We start from the raw sequence: 18227 nt of genomic DNA, 5'->3' as shown, positions 1-18227 counted from the left end.
CCTCTCTGTCTTTCTTCTATTTATCTAGAGCCCATCTTCATGTGATATTTCAGGCATTCTGGTAAGCAAGCTTTGCAAGTCCTGTGGTGTTCTGCTAATAAGGACAGCATCATCAGGATACTCTAGGTCAACTAATTTACTGTTACCAATTCAGTTCAATCCTTCTCCACTATCCCCAACTGTTCTATGCATTACAAAATCCATGAGGAGGATAAACAACATAGGTGACAACACATTCCCTTGGAGTAATCAACCGTTCACTGGAAATTCATTTGACAGGACTCCGCTAACACCAACTTTGCATTTGCTATGCCCAAGAACAGTCATAACTGGGACAAACAGTTACAAGAAGAAAGCCATGGATATCGAATGATACTTGGGATACTATAAAAAGAAGACAAAGACAGAAATTGATTGTTGAAAGTTTTCGAGGAAGTAATGAAAATTACAAGGTAGAGCATGGTAAGTATTCCAGTATTGACAGCGAGGTCAAAAAGAAAAGCAAGGAATGGCTGGAGAGGATATTTAGACAGTAAAGCAGATGAGCCCGACAAAGCTATGAATTCAGGAAGTGGCTATGGTGTGAGAATTGCTCATAGAATTATTAATGAAATCGCGACTGTGGCAAAGATGAAGAAAGCATATGCCCATCAAAAAGAGAGATGGCTCTGTTATAGCAGCAGAAGATGAAGAAAGACAACGTTGGATGGAACACTTTAGTGAGGTTATGAATAGGACATATGAAGGGAATAATTTGATTGATGTACCTGAAGCTGATGAAGACCTTGTGATGTGCCCATGAATTAATTCAGTGTGATTGAAGTCGAGGCTATCTTCAAAAAACCAAAGAGATTGAAAGCCTCTGGATACGATGGAATAACTGCCGAGATGATAGTGGCCGAAAATGAAGCGACTCCAAGACTACTTCCAAGATTATTTTGTAGAATGTTGCATGAAGAGGCAAAGACTGATGAATGAGAGTTAGGAGTGTTGGTGAAAATAGCTAAAGAGGGAGACCCGAATGATTGCAATAATTACAGAGGCATAACACTTACGTCAGTTGTTATGAAAATATATAGTAGGCCTATGCTTATTTTTAAGAGACTGGAGAGAAAGATTGATGAAAAGCTAAGAGATGAACAAGCAGGATTTAGAAAAGGTAGAAGTTGCACTGACCAGATTTTCATTTTGAGACATGTTTTACATCAATGGGTAGAATATAGAAATCCCCTTATGATGGTATGTGTGGACTATGAAAAAGCTTTTGATAGTGTGCACCGGCCAATTTTGTGGAGAGTCCTGTGTTATTACGGAATTCCTCTTAAATATGTAAATTTGATTAAGTGTGTTCATGAGCATAGCAAGTGCAACGTTAATGTTAATGGAGTCCTGTCAAGTGAGTTTCCAGTGAACAGCGGAGTACTCCAAGGGAATGTGTTGTCACCTATGTTGTTTGTCCTCCTCATGGACTTTGTAATGTGTAGAACAGTCAGAGATGGTGGAGAAGGATTGGACGGGATTGGTGATAGGAATTTCGCAGACCTAGAGTATGCTGACAATGCTGTCCTTCTTAGCAGAACACCACAGTATTTGCAATGCTTGCTTACCAGAATGCATGAAATATCACACGAGCTGGGTTTGAAGATAAATAGAAGAAAGGCAGAGATGATGAGAATGGAGTATGCAATGGAAAGTGAAATATTACTGGAAGGAGAAAGGATTAATGAGGTAGAATCTTTTAAAGTATTTAGGAACAATGATCTCCAATTCAGGGTCTTCTGAATTAGAGTTTAGTGAAAGATTGAAAAAAAAGCAAATCAGACAATGGCTAGGTTAAGTAAAATTTGGAAATCAAATTGCCTAAAATTCCATATAAAAATCAGACTATATATCAGTTTAGTGAGATTGGTGTTACTCTATGGACATGAGTCGCGGTATGACAATGAAACAATCTTCAATAGATATAGTAGATTTGAGAATAAAGCCCTCAGAAGGATATTGGGAGTTAAATGGCAGGGCAGGATTACAAATGAAACAATAAGAGAGAATACTCGAGTACCATATGTGGAAGAGATCATGATGAGGGGTAGATGGCGATGGTTTGGGAATGCTCTTTGCACTCCCAAAGAGATATTAGTTCACCAAACGTTTAACTGGGCTCCACAAGGCACTAGAAGAATTGGAAGACCCAAGCCTACACAGCTTAGGACTATAAAGTGCGAGGTAGGAGATGATCAATGGAGAAGTATTGAATTAAAAGCTCAAGACATAGACGACTGGCGAAATCTAACTGAGGCCCGTTGCGTCAATAGGCGTAGATGATGATGATGATGATTTAAGAGGAACTCTATAACAATGCAGGACTCCACGAAATTGGCTGGTGCACACATTCAAAGGTTTTTTCATAGTCTGCAAATGCCACCAAAATTGGATTTTTATATTGTACACATTGCTGTATCTCATGTCTTAAAATGAAAATTTGGTCAGTACAATTACTTTTTCTAAATTTTGCTTGTTCATCTCTCAGCTTTTCATCAATCTTTCTCTCTATTCTCTTTAGAATTCGCATACTATATATTTTCATGACAACTGACATAAGTATGATGTCTGTAATTTTTTAATTATTGTAATAATTTCAGGTCTCCTTTTTATTTTGCCATTCTCACCAACACTCCTCATCAGGTTTTGCCTCATCACACCACATTCTACAAAATAATCTTGTAAGTATTCTAGGAGTCACTTCATTTTCGGCCAATATCATCTCATCAGTTATTTCATCGTACCCAGTGGCTTTCCATATCTTGAGTTTTTTAAATATAGCTTCGGCTTCAAACACACTGAATTCATTCATGGGCACATCGTGGTCTTCCTTTGTTTAAGGTATATCAGTCAAATGATTCCCTACATGTCTCTTATTCATGATCTCACTAAAGTGTTCCATCTAACATTGTCTTTCTTCATCTTCTGTTGTTATAACAGATCCTTCTCTCTTTTTGATGGGCATACGCTTCTTCTTTGCCCCAGTCAAGATTTCATTACTAATTCTATGAGTAATTCTTCTACCATAGCCACTCCCTGAATTCATAGCTTTATTTGTCAGCCTTATCTGTATTTCTGTTTTCAGTCATTCCTGAATTTTCTTCTAACTTCCCTATCAATGCTGGAATACTTAGCATGCTCCACCTTGTAATTTTCATTACTTCCTTGAAACTTTCAGCAATCAATTTCTGTCTTTGTCTCATTTTTATAGCATCCCAAGTATCATTTGATATCTATGGTTTTCCTCCTTGTAACTGCATGTCCCAAAACTTCACTACACCATTTTTCATTAATTGTCAGCTCTTTTTTTCTTAAAGTCACTAAGACTGTAAATCGATTCCTACGTTTAATTGCAAAGGTGTCTCTGTGCTCATCTTCTAGACGCTTATTTGTATCAAACCTAGGTATTCTATCAACACTTCTGTTGAGTGCTTTCAGTTTTAATTTAAGTGGAGCATATATATATATATATATATATATATATATATATATATATATATATATATATATATATATATAGATATATATATGTGTGTGTGTGTAAGTGTGTGTATGGTATTTATAGACTGATGAAGCTTTTGATACTCAAAACTTCAGCAGTAAAGCCAAGGAATAGGTTAATCTTATGTTAGAAGACTTAAAGATGTCTATATAGGAAATGCAGCATTAATAAAACTACATATAGTGAGAAAATTCCAATTTAGAAAAGAGTTAGATTATTCATAGCATGCCTTGACGTTTTTAAGGAATTTGATTGGAAAATGTAGGACTCAATATTAATGGGAATACCTTGACAACTTAAGATTTGCTGATGACCTAGTTCTCTTTAGTGGGTAGGACTGAATATGAATATACGTAAGACTTAGATAATATACGTTGAAATGCAGAGACAGTAAATATGGGTTATGGATGAACCTCTAGAGATTATTAATTAATATATGTACTTAACACCGACAGTGTTTCCCCAGGACATGAGACCGAAATTAAAAGAAGGATAAGCATGGGATGGAGAGGTTTTGGTAAACAAAATGAGATCATGAAAATTAAAATGCCACTTTTTCTAGAAAGAAATGTATTTATCCAGATATTCCTAGTAGTAATAGCTTATGCTTCAGAAACTTGGAGCCTTACTAAAGCTTTAAATTCAACATAAGCTAGTTAGAACTCAAAGAGCTATGGAATGAATAATAATGGGAATACAGTAATACTAAGAGACAGAAAAAGAGCAGCATGGTTGTGTGGGCAAACTAAAGTAGAGGGTATTCTAATAACATGTAAGAAAAAGAAATGGACATGAGCAGGACATATAATAAGAATGACAGATAATAGATGAACAAGAAGAATAACAGAAAGGGTCCCTAACGATTGCAAACGAAGTAGGGAAGAAAGAGAACATGATTGATTGATGAGCTAAGCAAATTAGCATAAAAAAACCATAAACAGACAAGTGTAGAGTCTGAGGCCTTTGTTCTGCAGTGGACTAGCAATGGCTGAGGACGATGAATGTCATCGTCACACGTTTATCCATTGCTTTATATACCTGTGTATAATCAGTTCTCGCAATTTAATCTCAAATATCTTTCATTTTATTAAACTTCGCATTTCTTCATCCACAATGTACTGTTTCCGTTCTTTTTTATTTTCTCTTCTTTACCAAACCGACCAAATGAAATGAATGCTGTTGATACAGTAGAGAAAACAAAAGCATTGCTTGATTGTCTACATAATTAAGATTTTTCCTATTTGGTTTCTCAAGTATTGTATTGATGTTAGAACGGCTGATGAGGCAGTTCTGCAGGGAGAGAGACAGAAGGCTCAAATAAAAGTAGACTTGCAAGTACGGAGGGCAAATAAAATACGTCTTGTTCCTTCATCATCATCATCTCCTCTTACGCCTATTAACGCAAAGGACCTCGCTTAAATTTCGCCACTCGTCTCTATTTTAAGCTTTTGATTGAATACTTCCCCATTCATCATCTCCTACATTGCGTAGCATAGTCCTCAGCCATGTAGGCCTGGGTCTTCCAACACTTCTAGTGCCTTGTGAAGCCCAACTGAATGTTTGGTGAACTAATCTCTCTTGGGGAGTGCGAAGAGCATTCCCAAACCATCTTCATCTACCCCTCGTCATAATCTCATCAACGGATGGCACTCGAGAAATCCATAGAGTAACACCGATCTCACTAAACTGATAGAATAGTCTGATTTTTATATGTAATTTTAGGCAATTTGATTTCCAAATTTTACTTAATCTATCCATTGTCTGATTTGCTTTTTTCAATCTTTCAATAAACTCCAATTCTAAAGACCCTGTATTGGAGATCATGGATCTTAAATAATAAATGATTCTACCTCATTAATCCTTTCTCCTTCCAGTGATATTTCATCTTTCATTACATACTCTGTTCTCATCTCTGTCTTTCTTCTATTTATCTTGAGCCCAACCTCGTGTGATATTTCATGCATTCTGGCAAGCAAACATTGCAAATCCTGTGGTGTTCAGTTAAGAAGGACAGCATCGTCAGCGTACTCTAGGTCTGCTAAATTCCTATCACCAATCCAGTCCAATCCCTCTCCACCATCTCTAACTGTTCTATGCGTTAAAAAATCGACGAGGAGGATAAACAACATAGGTGAGAACACATTCCCTTAGAGTACTCTGCTGTTTACTGGAAATTCATTTGCTAAGACTCCATTAACATTTAACTTTGCATTTGCTATGCTCATGAACAGACTTGATCAAATTTACATATTTATGAGGAATTCCATAATAACGCAGGACTCTCCACAAGATTTGCCGGTGCACATTATCAAAGGCTTTTTCATAGTCCACAAATACTATCAAAAGGGGATTTCTATATTCTACGCATTGCTGTAAAACATGTCTCAAAATGAAATTTTGTTAAGTGCAACTTCTGCCTTTCCTAAATCCTGCTTGTTCATCTCTCAGCTTTTCATCAATCTTTCTCTCCAGTCTCTTTAGAATTAACATACTATATATTTTCATAGTAACTGACCTAAGTGTTACACCTCTGTAATTATTGCAATCAGTCAGGTCTCCTATTTTTTAGCTTTTTTCACCAACACTCCTAACTCCCATTCATCCCATTCATCAGGTTTTGCCTCTTCTTGCCACATTCTACAAAATAATCTTGTAGGTAGTCTGGGAGTTACTTCATTTTCAGCCAGTATCATCTCAGCCGTTATTCCATCATATCCAGGGGCTTTCCATCTCAATTTTTTTTTCTTTTTTTGAGGATAGCTTCGACTTCAAAACACACTGAATTCATTCATGGGCACATCAAGGTCTTCATCAGTTTCAGGTATGTCAATCAAATTATTCCCTTCATATCTCCAATTCATAACATCACTAAAGTGTTCCATCCAACGTTGTCTTTCTTCATCTTCTGTTGCTATAACAGAGCCATTTCTCTTTTGAATGTGTATATGCTGCTGCTTCTTTGCCCCAGTCGAGATTTCATTAATAATTCTATGAGCAATTCTTACACCATAGCCAGTTCCTGAATTCATAGCTTTGTCAGCCTCATCTGCTTTGCTGTCTAATTAGTCTCTCTAGTTATTCCTGGCTTTTCTTTTGATCTCACTATCAATACTGGAATACTCAGCCTGCTCAACCTTGTAATTTTCATCACTTCCTTGAAAGCTTTCAACAATCAATTTCTGTATTTGTCACCTTTTTATAGTATCCAGAGTATCATTTGCTATCCATGGTTTCTCTTTGTAATTGCGTGTCCCAAGACGTCATGACCAACTGACTGATATATGTTCTTAATATCACACCATTCTTCATTAGTTGTCTGTTCTTCGTCTCTTAAAGTTTCTAAGACTGCAAATTGATTCCTACATTCAATTACAAATGTTTTCTGTGCTCTTCTTCTAAAAGCTTAGTTGTATCAAACATAGGTATTTTATCCATCTATCTATTGGGTGCTTTCAGTTTTAATTTCAGTGTGGCAATGAGGAGCTGGTGATCACTACCAATATCGGCACTTCTATAGCTTCTTACATATCTCACAGTCCTCCTTCTCTCTATATTATTGGCAATGTGATCTATCTGATATTTGTAATTGCCACATTGCTGAAGTCCATGTATACTTGTGAATGTTCTTGTGTTGAAAAAGAGTACCACCAATGACAAGGTTGTTTGCTGAACAGAAACTTATGAAATGTGCTCAATTTTCATTTGCAACTTCGCCTGAACACCCATCACTTTCTATATCCCTTGATTATTTCATCGAACTTTAGCATTGAAGTCGCCAATCACAATTCTCATATCTCTCTCTTCGATCTAATCTATTACACTCTACAGTTCTTCATAGTATTCATCTTTCCTTTCTTGAGGGGAATCATTTGTTGTGGCATAGCAAACTATAATACTCATATTGCACTGATATGATTTGAACTTTGCTAGTAACAATCTATTCTTCACAGCTCTCCACTCGGTTAATGCCTTTTCTGCTCTTGGTTTCATCATTATTCCTACCCCTTCTCTTCCAACTTCATCTGATCTTCCTGAGTAGATATATATATATATATATATATATATATATATATATATTATATATATATATATATATATATATATATATATATACATATATATATATATATATATATATATATTATATATATATATATATACATATATATATATATATATATATATATATATAAATATATATATATAAATATATATATATATATATATATATATATATATATATATATATATATATATATATATATATATTGCCTTTATCTAGAGTTTCTTTACCAATCCCCTTGTAACGTGTTTCATTTAGGGCTAAGATATCCAAACTATATTTCATAAATTCACTCTCCACTGTTGTAACTTTCCAATCTGATTCATGGTTTTAACATTCCATTTACCTATTTTAATTTTTTATTTAGTATTTATAAACAGGGAGATTCTTAGCACACCGCTATGCCCGGGACTGTGGGCCATTCTGTCATCTTCTCTTCCATGATTGACTAAATCCTTAGAGGATTCATTGGCTAGATATATCAAAGGATAGCCAGTTTCTTGTGATGCACAGTGCCTATCTAACTAAGGCAATTGATCCCTGCTGGTCCATACTAATTCTAAACCGCCAGGGATTAGGAGTAAAAGCCAAAGAGACAGTTTGTTCATCGCCTTAAACTCGATCCGTCACCCTGCTGTCAGTGACTTCATCGAGATTTAGGGGGGCCATCTCCTCCACACCCAAAGTTCTCATTACTCCACTGTTGGCAAACATGGATTGCTAAGATATACCGCTTTAAGTTCTTAAAATCACGAAAAAGCCACAGCGGAATGCTTACTAACTGAATGAAAAGAACATTAACCAGAAATTTTATTCTTCATCATTGTTTTTTAGACCTTGCATATTTTCATTCTTTTTCTCCTTGTGTGCTCTTCATTTCTTCCTCATCAAACTCACTTTCACGCCTTAATCTTAGCTTTCACTTACACCAGATACTGATAAAGCACACTATCTGCCCACCGCATTCATTGCTGCACCTTGCTCTTCCATGTACTCAGAGCTTCTATATATGCCAATGAATCTTTTCCTCGTAATTATTTTCTTTTCCAAGTGTACAGTATTTGTATTCTCCCAGAAACCTTGCTTATCCATTTGTCAAGAACCGTTCTACTCAAAAAACTCCATTCTCACTTACTTAATAGATGTCATTGATTTTTTTATTGCAAAATCGCTTTTGAAACATATGTCCGTTTTATTTCTTAAATTCCACCTAGAGTTGATATACTACGAAAGTCTCTCTATATTTTTAGATGAGTATATCTAGTGGTGATGATTTCTATTATTATTCCTTTTTGCCGTGGTTTGAAGGTATATATCTTACTTGTTCTTTAACATCTGATTTGTAGCTAAATAGTTGGAAAAAATTGGGGTGTATTCGATTTGTTTTCAGCGTCATCGTTTATTTAGTTCATTGCGAATACTTTGCAAAGAATTCTTGGTTTAGATAACCTTTTGCTTGTAGAATTTACCAAATTGTTCATTCCACAGAGGTGTATTCAATTTGCAGTTAAAGCAAGCCGTTCAGTGACCAAATTTTTGAAATTATCTTCCTACAGTATATATACAGTATATACACATTGTGTGTGTAAATGGCATTACGAGAATTTTTTTAATTAAAAGAGAAAATGGTTCGCAGGTAGAGCGACTTACCGCATGATCCAGGGCAAATTGGCTTAGAATCGGATGGATCTCCGAAACTGATGTAGAAATTAGTGCTGTAATGGAGGGCTGCTGGTTTCGTAATCTTCTGCGACGAATGGCTGGTTTCTCTCTTGCATAGTTCTCATCTTGATTAGATTCTTTTCAGACTTTATCTGGTTGTATTAATGTGTCTGGGTGTTTTAGTCTTATACGAGGGGTTGTCTTTCTATTTGTTTTTGTTATTAGTATTTAATTTGTACTTTATATCTTATCAATGTTGTAAAAGTTTTTAATTTGAAGTTGGTAACCATAAAATTTTATTTGTTTGGGTGCTTTAAGGATACGTTTAGTTCAATTAATTTTTTGTTTTTCTTTTTGTATGGGAAAGAAATATTTCACTTTCCTCCCTTATTCCAGAATAGAAAACGAAGGCATATGTGAATAATGAGTGAAATCCTCTTCGCCGGATGTAACCAGATTCTTGACCGACTATTGATCTGATGCGAGCGAGATTGTGGATAAGTAATAGAATTTTTACGGTGCTTTGTTCGATTATCCAACATAATCGTTCAAGGTACGAAATTTAATGCAATGACACTCAAGACGATCAAGCAAATTATTATTTTTAGAAATATTCTCGATTATCAGAAAAGAAAGTCATATAGTTAGAAAATGACAAATGTATTCAGCATCAACAGGAAGATTATTTTCCATCATTTGTTTTCTGTCCAGAATCGTAGATTATGTTAAGATTCCACTTATTAAAAAGTAAAGATATTTTTTTTGGTATTTCTAAATAGACAAGTCTGAAGTCCAGATAGGAAACAGCACACTCCAGATTAAAATAGCAAAAGATTTTTTTACCTAACCTTTTCACCCCTCGCTGCAACTTCATTTCGTTCAGGTCTCCTGTTAGCCAAACTCCAAATCAGAACTTTTGCCACACAATATTGCTTGTTGACATAACAGCGTTGTTTTACATTTACATTCCTCGATAATCATGAACACTATATTTTTGTTTGTGTGTGTGTATATATATATATATATATATATATATATATATATGTATATATATATATATATATATATATATATATATATATTTATTTATATGTATGTATATATACAGTATATATATATATATATATATATATATATATATATATATATATATACACTGTATATATATATATATATACATATATATATATATATATATATATATATATATATATATATATATATATATATTTATATGTTTGTATATATATACAGTATATATATTTATATGTATGTATATATACAGCATATATATATATATATATATATATATATATGTTTGTATATATATACAGTATATATATTTATATGTATGTATATATACAGCATATATATATATATATATATATATATATATATATATATATATATATATATACTGTATATATAGGCCTAAATATTCATATTTTTTTCCAACTAATCTGACTAATTACCTATAAAAGTTACTAGCTAATCAAAGAATCAATTATCCAAACTGTGTCTCATGTCAGTGAGTTCAACCCTTGGTAAAAAAAGACACAGAAGACTGTGATAAAAGTGTCCGTAACTATTATGCATTTATTTCAAGAGTATTTTTATACTAATGTTCAGTAAAAATGAGAATAACTTAGAGCACCACAATGAAAAAAAAATTAATGTGTTGCAAAACTTTACAAAAAAGTATTAAATGAAAACAAATATAATGGAACACCCAGAATTAGGTCAACAGAATGCCTTGCATTTAAATGGGGAGTCCTGTCAATTTCACGTTGCGGTAAAAATGCATCAATTAAAAAGAGTACAGGTATATACGTTACTGAGGTACTTCCTATATGACTAGGAACTCAAACAACAATGTGATTCAATACATTGAAATGCTGTTATAAGGCTAAGCACCGCAATATTGAAAAATTCCAAAATATTCAGTATCGAAAATATAATATAATGACTGGTGACTAATGTTTTGTGTAGAATAATACTATATTAATTACATTCATCAATCACTTCAACCTCATTTCCACCCTGTAATCAGACTCAGACAGATCAACTTTTTCTCTTCCCACGGAACTCATGTGTTGGCCTCCTTGGTGACATTGCACTTGAATTCCACAAATCGATAATATCAGTTGGGTCATATGTACAAACATCAGAAAGATGTATCTTGATTAACATTAGATCTGAAAGAGTATTGGCATTAAGGTAACTCCTTCAATCAATATTGATCGTCTTCGTTACACTGAAGCCTCTTTCACAGTCAGCTGAGTGGGCAAGAACACTACGGACCAAGTCCATTAGTGACAGGATGTTCTTAGAGGAGGATCCATGCTTTAGATTTTCCCCATCTCAGGTGGGGCTTAACGCTTTTCAGGAAATTTCACATCACACAAATGTTTTGACAGTTGAAGATGTCAACAAAAACTCGTATTTATATGGAGGATAATATGGTCATGAGTACTGAAATCCGCTTGTCATATTATCACGTGAGAGTGCGTGAATTCAATGATAAACGTCATATTAATGCACAGTTGTACTAAAATCAACGACACATTTGTTTTGTACTGTAAACATCTGACAAGCCTACTGTGGCTATCTGATAAAGGTCTTAACGAAAAGACGCATAAGTCACAGAACCGATTGTTCAGATGCTAATCCATAATAATGACTTTGCCCAAAAGAAATATTGTGGAATTCTTTTTGATTGTCTTTACCTAAGGTTACAATTCTATGCTATTGTGGGTTTTTGAGTAATCCTTTATTCTTTTCCCAAATCCGACGTATCTGGAATAATCGAGAAACTATACTATATATATATATATATATATATATATATATATATATATATATATATATATATATATATATATATATGTATGTATATATATATATATATATATATATATATATGTGTGTGTGTGTGTGTGTGTATGTGTTTGTTTGAATATGTACTCTATATATAAATATAGCTGACACTACAACAATGTCATTTGCACCGCAGGTTTATCTCTTACATATGCTCTTTAAGATACTGTCACCATGAAATCGGATGATAAGTTCCAGACATTTCGTTTTAGCCTGGAATATAGGTAGTTGGATGTTTTCTTTTTGGGGAAAAAAAATCCTAGATACTGTATTTATCAAAACAGAATATGGAGCTTCGCAATGTCAAAATCATAGCCAGGTAGTGTTGAGTATCTTGAATTAATTAAAAATTTTCAACTTTGGTAGAAAATTATTTTTTCTTCTGAAAGACTGGGTGCATATTATTTTTTTCTCTTCAAACGAAAGCAGCGTATAGAATAATTATTAAAAGATATATTTAGGAAACTACAGACTACTAATAAAAATGACGTACAAGCATAAAGGTGTCAACTGCATTTCCCTAATATTCTTCCATCGTTTATTATATGTAGCTCTAGAATGTGTGAGATCCTTCACTCAGTCTCACTGGAGGAGCGAGATCTTTGGAACCAACGTTTTGAGTAGGCAGGAGATCAGGTCACGCAACTGGCAACGCTGACTTGTGTTGCTAACAAAGTTGTCACCCGTCACCAAATAGCTGCAAAACTCAATACCTGTGTGACAGTACTGAAATTGAAAAATCTCCCTGAACGCGGTGAGTGATATGCAATAGTATTTATAAAGATATCCATCGCCATGACAAAGGTTACTGCATTCCTAGAACATTGCACTAGACACCTCAATTTATGCAGTAAACATGTAAAAGGGTTTAATGATTAACGTGCCAAGCGAGGGGAAGTGTTTAGGAAAACGTTATGAACGAGGTGGGAATCTGAAAAAGGGAAAGTACTTATAATAAAGAATAAAAAGTGAAAGATTTGAAAAAGGCATAGCGTCTTAACACGAATTTTATTGAAATGATTTCTTTCGGTTTTTAAATGTCTTCTTGACATGATTATATCTAATTATACCAAATCATTACGTTATACCACGACAGTCCTCAGGTCTCATCAGTACTCAGAATCCATTATTATGCTCAATTAATAAAAAAAAAAAAGATAAAAATTAATTTTGGAAAAGCGTCAAAATTTTTAGAGGGGAATGAAATTCCTAAAACGTCATCTTCAGTCTGCAACGTCTTTCTCAGAGCAAACAGAGCAAGGAAGCCGTACCAAGGAATTCCCCCTCCCCCCTCAAAAAAAAGTCGCCTTCCTGTTGTCTTAAACGCACCGGAAATATTGCCTTCCAATATGTTATTCAAATGCCTCAATGTGAGTTCTAGAGGTTGTGAAATATCTATCTTGATAGAATTTTCATTGATATTACTATTGCTTTTCATAGGTATAGAAAAAATCTGCCGAAATATAAGCTACGTTTTGCTAAGTGTATTTTCATCTATAAGGATTGCTTTTGCCATTCATAAATGTTTAACAGTTCATTCAACAACTTGTTTTCATAAGTAGATAACCATATTCCATTCCTTATTGATCTCCCTCTGTTCTAGTTGCATCATGATTAAACAATGTTATGATGTTGGAGGCGGGTCAAGACCTCTTTTAGTTTTCTTCGATCCTGATTCTCCCGGTTTGCCGGACAAGGAAAAGGTTTGGCCTTTGTTACCAATTCTTAATTTTCACTTTCATGCACTTATAAGGTGATGATTTAATTTTCCAATAGAATAAGTTGCATTGTTGGGATACAGTTTTGCTCTTTTTGCTCTCATGCAATTTTCACGTTGTTTGTTTGTCTCAATCTTTCAGTATATATATATATATATATATATATATATATATATATATATATATATATATATATATATATATATATATATCCTAATGCATGTATGTAGATGTGTCTTGTACGTCAAGGTAAATGAACTCAATATTCATGAGTATTCCACAAAACCCTATGTCTCAGCTTTTTATTGTAAAAGATTGCATTTTGGTAGCGAAGGGAGTATAGTTGCCTTTGGGCGCTCGAGTTGACAAGTCCCTCACCTTTGAGGGTAGTTGTGTACAGTGTACTTATGAACGAACCTTTTGTAATAAATGAAGAAAACCCATATTCCGACGTCTACATGGGTCATATATATATATATATATATATATATATATATATATATATATATATATATATATATATATATATATACACATATATATACATTTATACACACCCACACACACACACACACACACACACACATATATATATATATATATATATATATATATATATATATATATATATATATATATATGTGTGTGTGTGTGTATTTTTGTGTGTATGTGTGTGTGGGTGTGTGTACGCGCTCGCGTGATATGGGTTTGGCAAAGACAAAGGTGGTCGACTTTCTGAACGTTAGACACTATCTGAGGTTTCTTTGGATTGACTTGAAAGGTGAACTGCTGCATTGCTATAATTCGATAGTTTTTATGGTTTATCTTCCATTTTGTCTGCTTTCTCTTTTTATGATAACTTCTTGTTGATTCAAATTATGTTTATGATTTCGTGTTTTTGTTCCTATCAAATGTTTATCGACTGACTTGAGGAAGCACCCAACACTTATGCAAAGAATTATTTAAAATGAAATAAGTTTATGGATTATATACTTTATATATATATATATATATATATATATATATATATATATATATATATATATATATATGTGTATATATATATATATATATATATATATATACATATATATATATATATAAGGTATTAGAATAGACAAAGGAGACCTAACCAATAGAACTACCTATGATTTATCCAGCCGATTTATTTTTTACTTGCAATGCCAATCATCTTGTGTATCATTGGCTATGATATTTATTTTATCGTCTTTTTTTTCATTTCAATTAAATATTTTTTTAAAGTATTGGAGTTTGTGTGTGACTTTCAGTTTTTCTTTTATTGAAATACAGTTTTCCCCAAGCTTGCGTGCAATGCATTCATGATTAATTCAACAGTATCCATCGAGCTGTTTTGCAGCTGACCTGTTTTTAAATCTTCGTGATCTTCCGAGTATAATTCCTTTACCAGAAAATTGAGTAAAAATAATTTAGGAATTAGAGTAAATACAACTTTAACTAGTTGTAAAGAATAAGTTTAAGCCAAATGAAGATAATTGTATAAGCTAAAGCACCATTAGATAGCATTGCAATTTTAGACTTATGAGCATCACCATCCTTAACACTGTCTGGGAGATTGTCGATTTTTGACGTTCGTGTTGTAAGGTCAATAAGAATGACCCACTTATTGACTCGTTGAATTTGCTATTACTCACTTTGAAAACTTTCAAGATTATTTATCATATGAGCTTGGACGGTATAGAATGAATCCATTTTGTTGACTGAAACGAAGACAGTAACTTAAAAGTCAGAACTTTGTGGGAGAGGAAATCATTTACATTAGAAGGGAAAACACGTGGCTTAAAATAAGGATATGTAGAAAGCGAATTTATTTTAATGTTAGAACATAGATCATGCTACTTTATTTTTGTCTTCTATTTTTAGTACTCTCTCTCTCTCTCTCTCTCTCTCTCTCTCTCTCTCTCTCTCTCTCTCTCTCTCTCTCTCTCTCTCTCTCTCTCTCTCTCTCGTGTATGCATTTTAGTGGCTCCTTATGAAATTATTAGTTTCTTCTTATCCAGGGAAGCAATTTATCTAATGATTATAGAATCGTGAAAAATCTTGGAAACGAACAAGACGTCACTGACACAGGTAGACTATATGATGTCCTCTTACATTTATGCCCAGCCAGTAGTTTTCCTTTTCATATATGGAGCTTACATCTAAAGGCTTGTAAATTTGTAAGAATTTGTATCTAGGATTTCTATCTTCAGTCTTTGATGGAAGTTAAACTTTTCTTATCTCACGACATGAAGTCAAATAAAAAGAGTTTAAATGCTTTAAATTAACTATAGAAAACGGAGGAATGACACAATCTACATGTCAATTTCTTTAAAAGACTACTTGAATCAGAAGTTTGATTTATATGTTTGTTGTTTTTATAGTATCTATGCCTAGTAAGTGAGAGGCCGTTTCAGGATAAGACAACATAGTCACAAATCTCCCAAATCTAGTGACCAATACATCTTCTTTAAAAGAAAAAATATATAAACTAAGTTTTTTATTCTGTTTTTATTGTTTTTTTTATGTTTTGCTGACTATTTTTTCAAGCTTTTGACGTTGAAGAAACGTGGTTTTTTTTCTCAGTGGAATTCTCTTTGCAGGAAGGTTAATGATGAAATCCATGGTTCATATACGCAAATAGTATATGTTAGCATTTAAAATAAATTTAATCCTCAGATATGTTAGCATTTAAAGTAAATATAATCCTTAGATATGTTAGCATTTAATGTAAATTTAATCCTCGGATCTTTTTTATTATTAATTTTATCTTATTTGTATTTAAGATAAAATCAATAATAGAATATAATCTTTGAGGATTAATATATTTTTTAAATAGAATACACAAATGCATAATTATATGTTTGCCAATACATTGCGCTTTAAATTCATCTTCAATATGTCAAGATTTGTCCTTGTCAATATTCATGTTGCTGTTTGAATAATGGCGTCAATGATTCTTGTAATTTCTTATAGGACTGTCACTCAAGTATAGTCATTATGGACCGGAATAAATGGTTATAGACTATATGCACGCAAGTATATTTGCCGATATTGAGTTGCGGTGTATGTTTGTTAAAGTTTTTCTTCCATTCAGAACAAGGAATGCATTTCCTAATATTATAGCGAATATCGTCAGATGCTAAGACCAGTACAATGTACTTGTTTCTTGCATATAAGTAACCACCCATCGACTAATAAGCTGGAGGATCCAATTTTCTGAGTAAAGACAACTGAATGGTAGCTCCTTGTTATAAACTCATTGATCCTTGATTGACTTGAGCAAATATAACGAGTACGAGTGAAGTAACGTCCGCTTGTTTGTTATACGAATACCAAATAAAGGAAATTCACCTACCCGAAGGTATCAGTAAAGGAGAAATATTATCAGGTTATACGATGTCAGGGATAGATTGTTCATCATAATCGAGTACATACACTAGCAGGTATATATTTCTGTGTAAGTAAAACCTACGAGTATAAGATCTATAGTAATGGTTCTTAATCTTTTTTTAACCCGTGGACCCCTTACCATCTTTATTTTTTTTTTTTTTTTGTGGATCCCCATATCCATTCCAAAGAAAAAACTTCATACATTTTTAAATAATAAAATGGTAAAGTATTGGTATTAACAATGAAAGAAATAGTAAATGATTTTGCTTTATTTTGAAGGAAGACTGATCAATTGTAGATAGATATTTGATAATTAAATCATATACAGCATCTACGGACACTAATAAGTAATTAATGATAAATCTTTTTGAAATTGGCCTAAGTAATTACAAAAATGCAGATTTATTCAATGAGATCCCTGTAGTTTATACTGCTCTGCGAGTTTTTTTTTTTTTTTTTTATATTCGGTTCCGAATTCAATGGTAGTCGAAGATCACTTTTCACAATGTCAAGTCTGTCACGGGCTTTTGATAGCAAATAAAAAAAAAGACGACTTAATCCTGATTCAACAAGATAAGATTATGGAGAAGCTATGCCATAGATCTGTGCTTTACCATAGAGTAGTGGCTACTTTTTAGCATCGTCATCCAATGATGGTCTCGAGTAAAGAAATATCGGAGCTTTTGAAGAATAGCGGTCCACCTTAACCCTTTTAAAGAACAAGGGTCCCAGTTTGGACCTTTTGAAGAATAGGGGCCCCAGTTTGGGCCTTTTGAATATTTAAGGTCCCAGTTGGGACCTGGTGAATATAACGAGAAAAATGAAACAACTATCAATGAAAGAATACTTTTATTTTATAAGTAAAAAAATACATAAACACAATATATACCAAATTAAAAAGTATGGAGAATTAAAAGCAAGAGTTTATTGGGAGCCTTTGTATATCAGCGGCCAG

General features: G+C 33.2%; 1 protein-coding gene across 3 annotated transcripts in view; it reads left to right on the top strand.

Moving 5' to 3' along the window:
• The window catches only part of mre11 (double strand break repair nuclease mre11), a 432238-nt gene that overhangs the window by 333668 nt on the left and 80343 nt on the right, over positions 1 to 18227 (top strand). Inside the window, exon 16 of one of the 3 annotated variants that reach the window (XM_068387701.1) lies at positions 9634 to 9945. The exons of 1 other annotated variant lie outside the window; for it this stretch is intronic. The gene's annotated coding sequence lies outside the window, so the exon portion shown is untranslated. Of the gene's footprint in view, positions 1 to 9633; positions 9946 to 18227 lie in introns of those variants that run through there. One more of the 3 variants, XM_068387695.1, reaches the window with a different exon arrangement.

Source organism: Palaemon carinicauda, chromosome 1, assembly GCF_036898095.1.
Source record: "Palaemon carinicauda isolate YSFRI2023 chromosome 1, ASM3689809v2, whole genome shotgun sequence".
Lineage (NCBI taxonomy): Eukaryota > Metazoa > Arthropoda > Malacostraca > Decapoda > Palaemonidae > Palaemon > Palaemon carinicauda.
Note: the sequence above shows the minus strand (reverse complement) of the source record. Positions and strands in the feature narration are given on the sequence as shown.